Here is a 13,921-nt window from a genome sequence, read left to right as displayed (position 1 = left end):
TCTTCTTGGGAAGAGAGGGTTGCTGGGAAACAGTAGTGTTCTTTCTCTACCTTCTGCTTCCAAAAGAGTTACCTTTGGGGCTGGGGATTTAGCTCAGTGGTAGAGCGCTTACCTAGGAAGCGCAAGGCCCTGGGTTCGGTCCCCAGCTCCGGGGGGGGGGGGGGGGGGGGGGGGGGGGGAAAGAACCAAAAAAAAAAAAAAAAAAGGGGGCTGGGGATTTAGCTCAGTGGTAGAGCACTTACCTAGGAAGCACAAGGCCCTGGGTTCGGTCCCCAGCTCCAAAAAAAAAAAAGAAAAAAAAAAGAGTTACCTTCAACTTTGTTTCTTTTTCATTGTTGTTGATGTTGTAACTAATTTTTTTTTTTTTTAAAGATTTATTTATTTAATGTGTATGAGTACACTGTAGCTGTCCTCAGACACACCAGAAGAGGGCACCAGGTCTCATTACAGATGGTTGTGAGCCACCATGTGGTTGCTGGGAATTGAACTCAGGACCTCCAGAAGAGCAGTCAGTGCTCTTAGCTGCTGAGCCATCTCTCCAGCCCGTTGTAACTAATTTTAAGCTTTCTTTTTTTTTTTTTTTTCCCCTTCTTCTCTGAGCCAGGTGTAGACCTGGCTGTCTTGGAACTCACTCTGTAGACCAGGCTGGCCTGGAACTCACAGAGATCCACCTACCTACTGCTGGGATTAAAGGCATGTGTGGCCCCCGACCCTGGCTAATTTTACACTTTTAATCGACGAGACCACAGAATTCCCATAGAGTGCTAAAATTATAAGAGTCCCAACAGACTTTTGTTTATGTGAATTGTCTGCTGATACTGGCCTTGTTAAAAATGAAAGCAAAAGGAGGGAAGCTATAATCCCAGCCACTTACTGAAACTGACCCAGGAACACCAAAAGTTCAAGGCCAGCCTGGGTTACAAAATTAGTTCAAGTCCACCCTGTAATCTCAATATTTTGGAGGCTGAGTCAAGAGGATTTCTATGAGCATGAAGCTACCCTGGGCTACATTCCAAGCCAGCCTGAAACTTTTTCTCAAAAAGTCAAATAAAAGGGTTGGGAATGTAGTTCGCTTGATAGAATGCTTCCCTAGGGTGCTTGAAACTGGGTACTGCCTTGGCGGCAGAGGCAGGAAGGTAAGTTCATGGTTAGCCTTGCCCAAATAGGGACTTCAAGGCCAGCTTATGTTATAGGAGGCTGTCTTAAAAACAAATCCAAATAGAGTATTGAGATATCTCAGTGGTAGAAGGCTTGCCTAACGGGCATAACAAAGCCCTGTATAAATTCTCTGTCAAAAAAAAAAAAACAAACACCCAAAAACAAAAAACCCCACCGGTCTTTTTTGTTTTGTTTTGTTTTTCCCACCAGTCATTATTTATAAATATTATTCTTTATAATAATAGTTACATTACTATATTTAATTTCACAATAAACCCTTTGCACGTTAAATTTATTGTACTATTTTACAAGGACATTTTGTTGTTCTTTTGTGTTCTGAGACAGGACATCACTCTGTAGCCTGGCCTGGCCTCTTGAACTGCTGGGGTTCTTCCTCCTTCTGTCTCCCAAGTGTAGCAGTTAGAGATGTAAGTCCCACGCATGGCTTTAGCAAGGACCTTCTTGGTTTGTTTTGTTTTGTTTTGTGAGAAGTCAGAAGACAACCTCTAATGTCACCCTCAAGAGCACCATCCACCTCTTTAATTTTTTTTTTTTTTTGGTTCTTTTTTTCGGAGCTGGGGACCGAACCCAGGGCCTTGCGCTTCCTAGGCAAGCGCTCTACCACTGAGCTAAATCCCCAGCCCCAATTTTTTTTTTTTAGATTCATTTCGTTTTATGTACGTCGGGTGTTTTGCCTGTTTGTATATCTATGCACATATGTGTGCCTGGTACCCCTAGAGCCAGAAGAGGGCAGTGGATCCACTGAAACTGCAGTTACAGATGGTTGTGAGCCACCATGTGGGTGCTGGGAACTGCGTCTGGGTCCTCTGCGAGAGCATCAAATGCTCTGAACTGCCGAGCCAGCTCTGCATCACCTCCATCCACCTCATTTGAGATGAGATAGTCTCTCCTCAGCCTGGAGCTTAACAATTACACTGGCCAGTGAGCTCCATCTCCTTCCCTATCCCCATGCTGGGAAAACAAGGGTGGCCCTTATGCTTTCAAGGCAAGCATTTTACAGAATGAACTATCTCCCACTCCAACAAGGACATTCTAATGAGAAATGGGCCTTTTCAGTGCATGACCATGATTAGTTTGGACCATTGCCTGGATTCAAGTAAAGGCATCCATAGGCTTATTCTCACAGTTTCCACACTTCTGATACAAAAGTGCAGTCAAAAAGGGAAATAATGTGTTGATGTGATGGTTTGTATATGCTCGGCCCAGGGAGGGGCAATATTAGAAGTTGAAGTAGGTGTGTCACTGTGGGTGTGGGCTTTAAACCCTCATCCTAGCTGCCTGGAAGCCAGTAGTCTGCTAGCCGACTTCAGATAAAGATGTAAAGCTCTCAGCTCCTCCTGCACCATGCCTGCCTGGATGCTGCCGCCTTGATGATGATGGACTGAACCTCTGAACCAGTAAGCCAGCCCCAATTAAATGTTGTCCTTTATTTATTTATTTATTTTTGGTTCTTTTTTTTTTTTCGGAGCTGGGGACCGAACCCAGGGCCTTGTGCTTCCTAGGCAAGCGCTCTACCACTGAGCTAAATCCCCAACCCCAATGTTGTCCTTTATAAGAGTTGCTTTGGTCATGGTGTCTGTGCACAGCAGTTAAACTCCTAACTAAGACAGTTGGTGTTAAGGAAATCCCATCATCGTACTTATCCCTCAAAGTCTTGGGTCTCTAGGATCATATTGTAAGTACTGTTGTATTACCTGATATAGAATAGGAGAACATAATTGGTACAGTCTGAATCGCAGAGGTCTCAGAGTCAGGAAGTAGGCTCCCTTCTTTTCTGACTTCTCAGTGCTAAAATACCAGACCCTGGGCCTTGTCCTTGACAAGTGCTCTACCACCAAGCCTTATTCCCTTTGGTTTTGAGATAGGATTTGCCAGCTTCTGTTTCAGAGTGTTAGACTAATAAATTCATATATATATATATGTATATATATATACACACACATATATATATATACACACACACATATATATATACACATACATACACACACACATATATATATTATACACACACACATATATATATGTGTATATATATATGTATATATATATATATATATATATTTCCTACATGCATATACACTGAATGCATGCCTGGTCTGAAGAGGGTGGATCCCTTGGAACTGGAGTTACAGATGGTTGTGAGCCATCATGTAGCTGCCAGAAATGGAACCTTGAGGGGCTGGGGATTTAGCTCAGTGGTAGAGCGCTTACCTAGGAAGCGCAAGGCCCTGGGTTCGGTCCCCAGCTCCGGAAAAAAAAAGAACCAAAAAAAAAAAAAAGAAATGGAACCTTGATCCTCTAAAAGAGCAGACAGTGTTTCTTAACCACCACTGAGTTATCTCTCCAGCCCAGCACAGAGCCTTTTGATTTTTATTTATTTTGTGTGCATTTGTAAGGGGTGGGCTCACATAATTCACAGTGTATACGTGGAGGTTAGAAGATAACTTTCAGGATTCATTTCTCCTCTCTGCCAACAGCTTTACCTATTGAGCCACCGGACTGGCCCTTGGGGAGGGATCCCTTCAAAACTCAGCTGTGATGGGGGGATTAGGACAATTCCTCTTGCTTACACTCTTTCCCCCATGTTGGTATAGGCAAATCTGAATTTGCCCACTGCCCCTCAGTACTTGCACTGGGTAGAATGTTTGTCTAGCATGCAAATTCTAACACTGCATATGCGTTGTTTGGGTGTGGTGGTGATTCAGTCCACCATTCTGGAGAGACGAAAACCTTCTTCAGTTATTAAGTTGGAGGATAGTCTGGGGCTACATAACCTGTCATAGATAAATAAATGAACAAATAAATAAATAAACAAGCAACCAAGCAAGCAAAGTCTGAATCCTTCTTTCCCAAGTCACCTAACACCTTCCTAAGCAGTCCGGCAAGAAGACAAGAATGTGGGGGAGAAGTTTAGCTTCACTTCCCCCACAGAGAAGGAAAGTGCCAGACATTTCTTCAGTACTATCCATCAAATGCAGACAGGCCTCTGCCCTGACCTTCCCAGGCCTCTTCCTGGAGTCTGGGCAAAATAAACCTGGAGGTAGGGTGGGACACCAGGGGGGGGATATGACTATCAGGCAGTCACTACTCCCTCTTACACCAAAGGTGGCTTTGAAGGTCAGATGTGATTTACTGAGCGTGAGCAGTTATGAGGTTGGTGCTTGGATGAAAAGCTCAAGAGAAGCATAAGGAAAGATGGTCGCCCTGGCAACCACAGCACGCTCAACTTTCTGTGGGCCCTGGTAACCATTTTAACTCCCAAGCCCAATTCCACCTCCCAGGAACTGTAGACAGTCCCCTAAAGAGAGGCTATGATGTAACTATGGGGACCTATGAGGTGATACTCGGGCATAAGCCATCCAGAGAGAATGGCTTTGGGGAAGAGAGACTGGGATGAGGTGGGGAAGGGGGTGGAGAGCTGGATGACTGAGGAGCTCCAGCAAGACAATTCTAGGAAATTGCCGGTCAGATCCTTCCGGGGCAGCCAGGCTCCAGCGGGCACTAGGAGAGGAGGGAACTGGGAGGGGGCCCACCCGAGGAGACGCCAAAGGAGTAGATGATTTCTGCAACCCCAGAACTTTCACTGGAACTGAGGAGATTTCCTTCCGGAGTTAAGCCCCTGAAGCCAGGAAGAACTGTGAAAACCATTACTGAAGGGAAGGGGGATGTGGGGTGGGGGAAGCAAGTCCGCCCCTCCCCCAGGCGGGGGCTCCCGCCCATGTAGGAGGGGCTGTCTAGCCTCAGCGTTTCCTGGGCTGTCCAGCCCACTGGGTTAGGAGGAGGGGTGGAGAAGGGCAGCAGGGTTTCCCTGGAGTGTGGTTTGTGTAATAACAAAAGCAACAATTGGCATTCAGCTGGGCCCTACAGTTGACACAGGCTTTCACGTACACTATCTCATCAGATCACGTGACACCCCTGCAATGGGAGGGAAGACCAAGCAAGGCGCCCAGCTGCGAGTAGGCGCAGCAGAGGTCCAGCTGTGGGTAGGAGGACCTACAGCCCTAGCAAAGCCAGGACCTGGAAAAAACAGAGCTGACATAAGCAGACAAATATCCTCCCCCACTCCCAGCCGCTGTTTTCTCTATGTCAAAGAGCTCGGGTAATTTCTCATAGTGGTACATTTAGTAATATTTCTGCGAAATAATTTGTACCTTGGAGGACAGATCTATGAAATCTAATTAATGGCAGAGACCAATTCTGCAGCCTTGAAGTCGTTTTTAAATTAAGTCGCAGACAATATCTTTAAAATAACCATTAAAAAATGCCTTTCAAGAAGATTTCATCTCTCAGGGTTGGAACGCAACTAAGTTGAAGGATTGGGATGCTGGTAAATCCCCACAATGAGGATGAGGAAGTTCAAGAAGGTGTGAGACTACATTTGCTGGAGAACACAGCTCTGCTCTGTCACTAGAGGAATTTCTTTCCCCTTTAGGGACCTCCATTCAATTAAAACTGGATCCTTGACTACTCCACAGGAAAGAATTTCAGGATAAGCCAAAGGGAAGCAAAGTTAGCTTATTAACTAGAATTATATAGGAAAAGGACCATATGCAATCTGGAGGCCCAAGACATACAGGCACGAGGTTGCCATTGGCTGGTTTTTTTTTTTTTTTGTTTTTTTTTTTTTTGGTTCTTTTTTTTCCGGAGCTGGGGACCGAACCCAGGGCCTTGCGCTTCCTAGGTAAGCGCTCTACCACTGAGCTAAATCCCCAGCCCCCCATTGGCTGTTTTTAAAATGACTATGTACCCAGGTGGTGGTGGCCCAGGTTTTTAATCCCAGCACTCAGTATTTGGGAGGCAGAGGCAGGCAGATCTCAGAGCTGTAGGTCAACTTGGTCTGGGTTTAGTTCCCAGCACCAATAAGACAGCTGACAACTGCCTGTAACAACCGTTCCAGGGGACCCAATACTCTCACACAGACAGCATGCAGGCAAAACACAAATGCACGTGAAATAAAACTAAAGAAATTACTTTTTTTTTTCTTTTTTTTTCAGAGCTGGGGACCAAACCCAGGGCATTGCGCTTGCTAGGCAAACGCTCTACCACTGAGCTAAATCCCCAACCAAGAAATTACTTTTAAAAACGTTTTTAAAAATTAAAAATAAATGAAACAAGAATAAAGAGTTTGTCTACTTACTTTGCTAAAAAATAAATAAATGAAACAATGGATATATATTTGTGTGTGTGTAGATATACACATACACATATTACTCAAAGAATCTACACATACACATTATTCGAAGAATCTATACACATACACATATTACTCAAAGAATCTAATTTACAATATAGTTTAAAGATTAGGTAAAGCTTGAAATTTAAAGTTAAAAGTTTTATATATTTATAATTTAATTAACTTATTTAATTTTATTTTACTTGGGTTAGAGACAAGGTTTCATGTAGCCCAAGATGACCACTAACTTCTGTTGCCCCAGCCTCAATCCCTGTCAAATGCTGAGATCACAGGTGTGTACCATCTCACCAGCTTGTATGATCCAGAAGATAGAACCCAGAGCTTCCTGCCTTCTAGGCAAGCATTCTACTAACTGTACCACAGTCTCAGCCCTACTTTTTTTTCTTTAAATAATTAATTTGGGCTCTGGAGAGATGTGTCAGTGAGTAGAGTGCTGAGCAGATACTGGGTACCCACTGAAAGCCTGGAGCAGTAGCCCTCATCTATGAAGACAGTAATGGGGTTAGAGAGGAGCTCACTGGCCACACAATCTAGCCAAAGCCGCAAAAAGTGACAGTGATTGACTGGATACTTGATGTCAACCTCTGCTAACACTGTATGCATTGCACACATGTACCTGAGCATTCATATATATACTACACGGAAAGACCGCAAATGAATTCTGGGCCTGGGGATGTGGTTCTGTGATAGAGTGAATGCTTGGCACATGTGAGACCCTGGAGTCAACATAAAACTACAGGGAAGAAATTTCTTTCTTTCTTTTTTTTTTTTAAAGATTTATTTATTTCATGTATAAGATTTCATTGTAGCTGTTCTCAGACACACCAGAAGAGGGCATCAGATCCCATTACAGATGGTTGTGAGCCACCATGTGGTTGCTAATGTAGAACTAGAGTTTCATAAAGGTTACTCATTGTCAGAGCCCGAATGTGCAGAACTAGAGTTTCATAAAGGTTGCTCATTGTCAGAGTCCAGATGTGCAGGGCGGGACGTGCCTGAGGGAGAGCCAGAGATAGGACTTGCCAAACCAGCTATCAGCCCCAAGGACACTGACCATCCTTCCTTCCCCAAGGACACCCTCCCCTTCCTTCACCCCCCTGAGTGAGATGAGCCACCCTACCTGCCTGCCAAGCTGCTAGAGAGCACGTACTCCTTGCTGATGTCATTTCGCGCCGAAAGTAACTGTGCACCATTTGAATTGACCAATCATGTGCAACCTCGTGAATGCCCCTAACCTCCCCTATATAAACCCCCGAGTCTGGAGGCTCGGGGTCGATTCCTCTGTCTCCTGTGTGAGATACGTGTCGACCCGGGATCCCGCTAAGACCTGGGATCTCGTTAATAAAGCTACCTCTTGCTGTTACATCAAGAATGGCTCCTCGTGATTCCTGGGGGCACCCCACCCTGCGATCGGAGCGAGAGACTCGGCTCCCCGTTTTGGGGTATGCTCTTTCACTAGGAATTGAATTCAGGACCTCTGGAAGAGCAGCCAGTGCTCTTACCCACTGAGCCATCTCTCCAGCCCAAGAGATTTCTTTTTTTTTTTTTTTTTTTGGTTTTTTCCTGAGCTGGGGACCGAACCCAGACCCCGAGATTTCTTTTGTAAAACAATTGTTAGGTGGTTTTGGTGTTTTGACTAGGCTCATATATTTAAATGCTTACTCATCAGAGAGTGACACTATCTGAGAAGGATTAGGAGGTGTGGCCTTGTTGGAGTGGGTATAGAGGAAGTCACTGGGGGCAGACTTTGAGGTTCAAATGTTCAAGTCAGATTGCTACCTCCAGACCCAGATGTAGAGCTCTCAGCACCTTCTCTAGCACCATGTCTGCCTGCATGCTGCCATGGTCCCTGCCCTAATGATAATGAACTAACCCTCTGAAGTGTAAGCAAGCCCAATTAAATACATTTTTCCCTAGGAGTTGCTGTGGTCTTGGTGTCTCTTCACCGCAATAGAACACTAAGACCGTGGCTTTATGGGGTACAGTTTAGATTTAGGGGTGAGAGGACTGGCACCCCAGCAGAGTTCAAACTTGCTAACATTCTGACCCTGAGCAAGCATGGTTTGCTGATTTAACATCCTCATTTGAGATTAAAAAACAAAATCAGAAAACAGCTCATTGTCCCTGTGGGCAGATTTGACTTTATTAGCTAAAGTGAAGTTTTCTGACTGACAGTCAGCAGAAAAGGCAATCTAGGTCCCAGAGGGAAGGGTTTTTCCTTCCTCACATCCGCCTCCTTTTCCCTACTTTTGACCCTGTACTAGCTCAGGTTTCATTCCTGAGGGAAGGGATGGCAGGAAGTAACTTGTCAAGCTACATTCCAGCCCATCCTTAGAGAAAAAAAGTCTCACCTATGTCGTTCCACACACACTGCTTCCAGTGAGAGACACGAATGCAGAGACTGACTGTCCTTTAAAAACACAGATTCTATAAGGCTGGAGAGATGGCATCCACTGCTCTTGCAGAGGACCAGGTTTCAGTTCCCAGCCCCCACATAGCAGCTGTAACTCCAGATCCAGGGAGTCTTTTGAACTCCAAGGGCATTGCTCATGTGTGGTGCACAGATATACATTAAGGCAAACACACAAAAACATGTTTTGGTTTTGGTTGTTTGCTTTTGTTTTTTGAGACAGGGTTTCTCTGGGTAGTCTTGACTCTCCTGGAACTTGCTCTATAAACCAGGCTGGCCTCAAACTCAGAGATCCACCTGCTTCTGCTTCCTGAGTGCTAGGATTAAAGGTGTGTGTTTTCACTGACTGGACTAAAAAAAAGAGGGGGGGGGGGCGCTCTGGAGAGATGGCTCAGTGGTTAAGAGCACTGACTGCTCTTCCAGAGGTCCTGAGTTCAAGTCCCAGCAACCACATGGTGGCTCACAACCTTCTGTAATGAGTTCTGATACCCTCTTCTGGTGTGTCTGAAGACAGCTACAATGTACTCATAAAATTAAAAACAAGTGTGTGATGGGGTTGGAGATTTAGCTCAGTGGTAGAGCGCTTGCCTAGCAAGCGCAAGGCCCTGGGTTCCGTCCCCAGCTCCGAAAAAAAGAAAAAAGAAAAAAAAAAGTGTGTGTGTGTGTGTGTGTGTGTGTGTGTGTGTGTGTGTGTGTGTGATGTGCTTTTAATTCCAACACTCAGGAGGCAGGAGGAGAGGCAGGAGGATCTCTGAACTTGAGGCCTGCTTGGTCTATAGATCTAGTTTTGCAAGACAGCCTCAGGAAGAAAGGAAGGTGAAAGGAAGGAAGGAGAAAGGAAGGAAAAGATTCTACAACTGAGTATATCTTTTAAAAGATTTATTTATTTATTTGTGTTTTTTTTAAAGATTTATTTATTTATTATATATGAGTACACTGCCGCTGTCTTCAGACACACCAGAAGAGGGCATCTGATCCCATTACAGATGGTTGTGAGCCACCATGTGGTTGCTGGGAATTGAACTCATGACCTCTGGAAGAGCAGTCGGTGCTCTTAAACACTGAGCCATCTCTCCAGCCCCCGTGGTTTTGTTTTTTGAAACAAGGTCCTCCACATACTCTTGGATATACTGGAACTCAATATGTAGTCCAGGCTAGCCTCAATCTCAGAGAACTGCTTCTCAATTGTTGAGAGTAAAGGCATGTACCATTGTGCCTAGCTTAAGATTTCTTTTTAATTATGTGTATTTGTGTGTGGATATCTGTACATGAGTACAAATGCCTGAAGAAGCCGAAGATGTCAGATCCCCTGGAGTTAAAGGGTGGAGTTAAAGGGAGGAGATAAAAGTGGCTGTGAGCTGCCTGACTTGCTTCTGGGAATTTCAACTAAGACCCTCCATCGGTTGTGGTTTGCCCTGAAGTTATCTGTATTTTGATGGTAATTCCACTGCCCCTAGGACAGCTGTCTAGTCACATACTCAGGAATCAGGTGACTTCGCCAGAACCTTCTCCCCATTGAATTTGTAAAGTAAAGGTGAGGGGCAGGTACAGGACAGAAGGAGGCCTGTCATTGGAGGAGAAGGAAGGATGGGCGGGAGAGAAGTTTGAAGGAGGAGGAAGAGACAGGACAGAGGAGAGGGTGAGAAGCCATGGCAAGTGATGTTAAGATTCTGCTCTGTGTATTTATGGGTTGTTATTAATGTTCCTAAGGGATGGATGGTACCGGGCTTTGTATGTTTAAGTGGGCAATTATATCTTATCAATTGGATCTAAGATTATTGTATTGTGTGTTCTTTTATGTGAGGGTTTGAGTGTAGGAAAGTGTGCGGCTGGCACGTGTTTCCGCCAAGATACCTAGCAGACATCTTGGGGCACTGAGGTGCTGGACCTAGCGGGGTAAAAGACAACATTAAATCTTTTTTACTCTTTATATTTTTACAACACTCTGCAAGAGCAGTATTCACGTCTTTTATTTTATTATATATTTTTTAAAGATTTATTCATTTATTATATATAAGTACACTCTAGCTGTCTTCAGATACACCAGAATAGGGTATCGGATCTCTTTACAGATGGTTGTGAGCCACCATGTGGTTGCTGGGAATTGAACTCAGGACCTCTGGAAGAGCAGTCGGGTACTCTTTAACCGCTGAGCCATCTCTCCAGCCCTATTTTATTATATTTTAATGTGTTTTTTTTCTTTTTTTTCGGAGCTGGGGACCGAACCCAGGGCTTTGCACTTGCTAGGCAAGTGCTCTACCACTGAGCTAAATCCCCAACCCCATATTTTAATGTTTTAGTGTAGAGACAGGGTCTCTCTACATAGCTCTGGCTATCCTGGTACTCAAACTATGTGTATGAACCTGGCCTCTAACTCACAAAGGTCTGCCTGCTTCTGCCTCCTGAGTTCTAGGGCTAACGGCATGAGCCATTGTTCACTCTTAACCCCTGGGCCACCTTTCAGCCCCAAGTATCTCTCCGAGAAACTGTGGCAAACCTTTGGATTGATGCCACTCCCCCAGTTTACTGCTTTGGACAGTAGATGGTCTCTGTTGGCTATTGCTTGTCCTAGATCAGATCAGCTTGTCCTGTCTCCGCCCACCAATTCCCCCGCAGGCAAAAATTAAACCAAAGTACCATTTAAATGTGGATACATTCACCCTTCTCTCCCGAGGAACTCCGTAAATTGTTACTTATAGCACTTGTGCATATATAGATGGGCAGTGTTTGAATCAGAACAGCCCCCAGGGGGTCAGCTATTTGGGTGCTCGGTCACCAGGAAATGGCACTATTTCAAAATATTCTAATGATTAGAAGAGGTGGTCTCCAGGGTGTGGGGTGTCACTGGGGAAGGGCTTTCAGTTCTCAAAAGCTCACATCAGGCCCCAGTCTCTTGTTTCTCTACCGTGGACCAGGATGTAGTTCTCAGCTATTGCTCCAGCGTCTGCCTGTGTGCTGCTGTGTTTTCTTGTCATGGTAATGGACTCTGAAACTGTAAGCAAGCCACCATTAAATGTTTTCTTTCATAAGAGTTGCATTGGTCACAACGTCTCTTCACAGCAATAGAACAGTGACTAAGACATGCAGTATGCATTAATTTCCAATTGATATGGTTGTAGGCTTAGAGGTGCAGCATACATGTTGACTATCATTGTGTTTTTATTTTCATTTGTTTGTTTTTTCAAGACAGCGTCTCACATGTAGACCTGGCCATCTTGGAACTCAGAACGCAGACCAACTGGCCTTGAACTCAGGGAGATCTGCCCCCCTCTGCCTCTGCCTCTCTGCCCCTCTGCCCCTCTGCCCCTCTGTCCCTCTGCCCCTCTGCCTCTGCCTCTTCCGTGAATTGAAGTGATTGAAGGCGTATACCACTACACCTCATGTTTGTTTTTATCTTTTTAAAGACCATAATGGTTTTTTTTGCATGCATTATAATATCTGATAATGTTATACTTGTTGGGGTGCCCCAAAATGGGGTCACCTAAGACACCAAAATGGGGGGGGGGCTGGGGATTTAGCTCAGTGGTAGAGCGCTTACCTAGGAAGCGCAAGGCCCTGGGTTCGGTCCCCAGCTCCGAGAGAAAAAAAAAAAAAAAAAAAAGACACCAAAATGGATGACCCATGTGGGAACCAGTCCCTTCCAGGAAATGGAAACTAAACATTCTGCACTTCTTAGGACCTGCTGAGCCCTTGTCTCAGGACCATAACCTCCTGCTATACTAGTGGCCCGTCCCATCCCCAACCCCTCATAAAATTTGGTTTGTTGCGGTCCTTTTTGCCTGCCTCAGTTCCTTTTCCTTGGTGTTCTCTCAACAGTCTCCCGCCAGACTAAAACCACCTTATAAAACCCATTCTCCTCTTTTTTGACCAGACTGTCCTTCCTCCTCTAGGAGACAGCCCAGCAGTTCCTACTCTGAATAAAGCTTTGCCTTTCAGCCTTAATGCAGCTCTCATGGTCTGGTTCTCTAGTCAAGCCACACAATACTAAAATATGTTCTCATAAAAACTCATCTCAACCAGGCATACTGGTGGATGCAGAGGCAAGCAGATCTCTGTAAATTCAATGCCAGCATAGTCTATGTAGTAAGTTCCAGGACAGCCACAAAGCAAAACCCTGTCTTGAAAACAAACAAGAAAAGGCTGGCCCTACTGCCGTGGACATGGAGTCTTCTGTACCGAGTCCCATTTTTAGTGCTCGAATGTCCCAACTTGAAGCTGAAGAAACCGCCCTGGGTGCACATGCTCCTGGCTATGACGATGTACGCCCTGGTGGTAGTATCTTACTTCTTCATTACCGGAGGAATAATCTATGATGTTAGTATTGAACCTCCAAGTGTTGACTCAATGACTGATGAGCATGGGCATCAGAGACCAGTAGCTTTCTTGGCTCGCAGAGTAAATGGACAGTATATTATGGAAGGACTTGCATCTAGCTTTCTGTTTACAATGGGAGGTTTAGGCTTCATAATCCTGGACCGATCCAACACACCAAATATACCAAAACTCAGTGGGTTTCTTCTTCTCTTTGACTTCGTCTGTGTTCTACTGAGTTTCTTCATAGCTAGAGTATTCATGAGAATGAAATTGCCGGACTGCCTGATGGGCTAGTACCTTTTGAGAAGAAATCTGTGGATCCCGGCTTTGCTTCTGTTAATTAAGTTGTAAAGGCTGAGCCACTCCCTTGTGCAATGTGGAAAAGAGTGGCGTAACCATTGCATGGAGTGAGCGACACCCTAGCATGCACAGCACAGCTAGGCTGGAAGTCGTGGTGTCAGAGACAAGTACACTACAGTGTTTTTCCTGATGACCTATCCCAGTGTACCAGCTGTGCTAAATGGCATTTTTTTCTTAGTTTTTTTATTTCTTAAAGAAAATATACTCCTCCTAAAACTTTGGTATTGAATAAAACAATTATTTTTTTACAACCCCCCAAAAGATAAATAGGTATTCATTTCTATTTAAAATATATTTTAAGATTTGTTTTTATTTTTAATTATGTATCTGTTATGATTTGAATGAGAATAACCCCTAAAAGCTCAGATATTTGAATGCTTGATCCCCAGTTAATAAAAGTGAAGGATTAAAAAGGTGTGGCCTTATTGGAGGGTGGGCTTTGGGGTTTCAAATGCCTATAG

General features: G+C 44.6%; 1 pseudogene; it reads left to right on the top strand.

Moving 5' to 3' along the window:
- Positions 1 to 5,102: 5,102 nt before the first annotated feature.
- Ostcl1 (oligosaccharyltransferase complex non-catalytic subunit like 1) lies at positions 5,103 to 13,462 on the top strand (annotated as a pseudogene).
- Positions 13,463 to 13,921: the final 459 nt, after the last annotated feature.

The sequence above is a fragment of the Rattus norvegicus genome, chromosome 2 (genome assembly GCF_021556685.1).
Source record: "Rattus norvegicus strain SHRSP/BbbUtx chromosome 2, alternate assembly SHRSP_T2T, whole genome shotgun sequence".
Taxonomy (NCBI): Eukaryota; Metazoa; Chordata; class Mammalia; order Rodentia; family Muridae; genus Rattus; species Rattus norvegicus.
The sequence above is the reverse complement of the archived record's forward strand: the minus strand, read 5'-3'. Positions and strand labels throughout refer to the sequence as shown.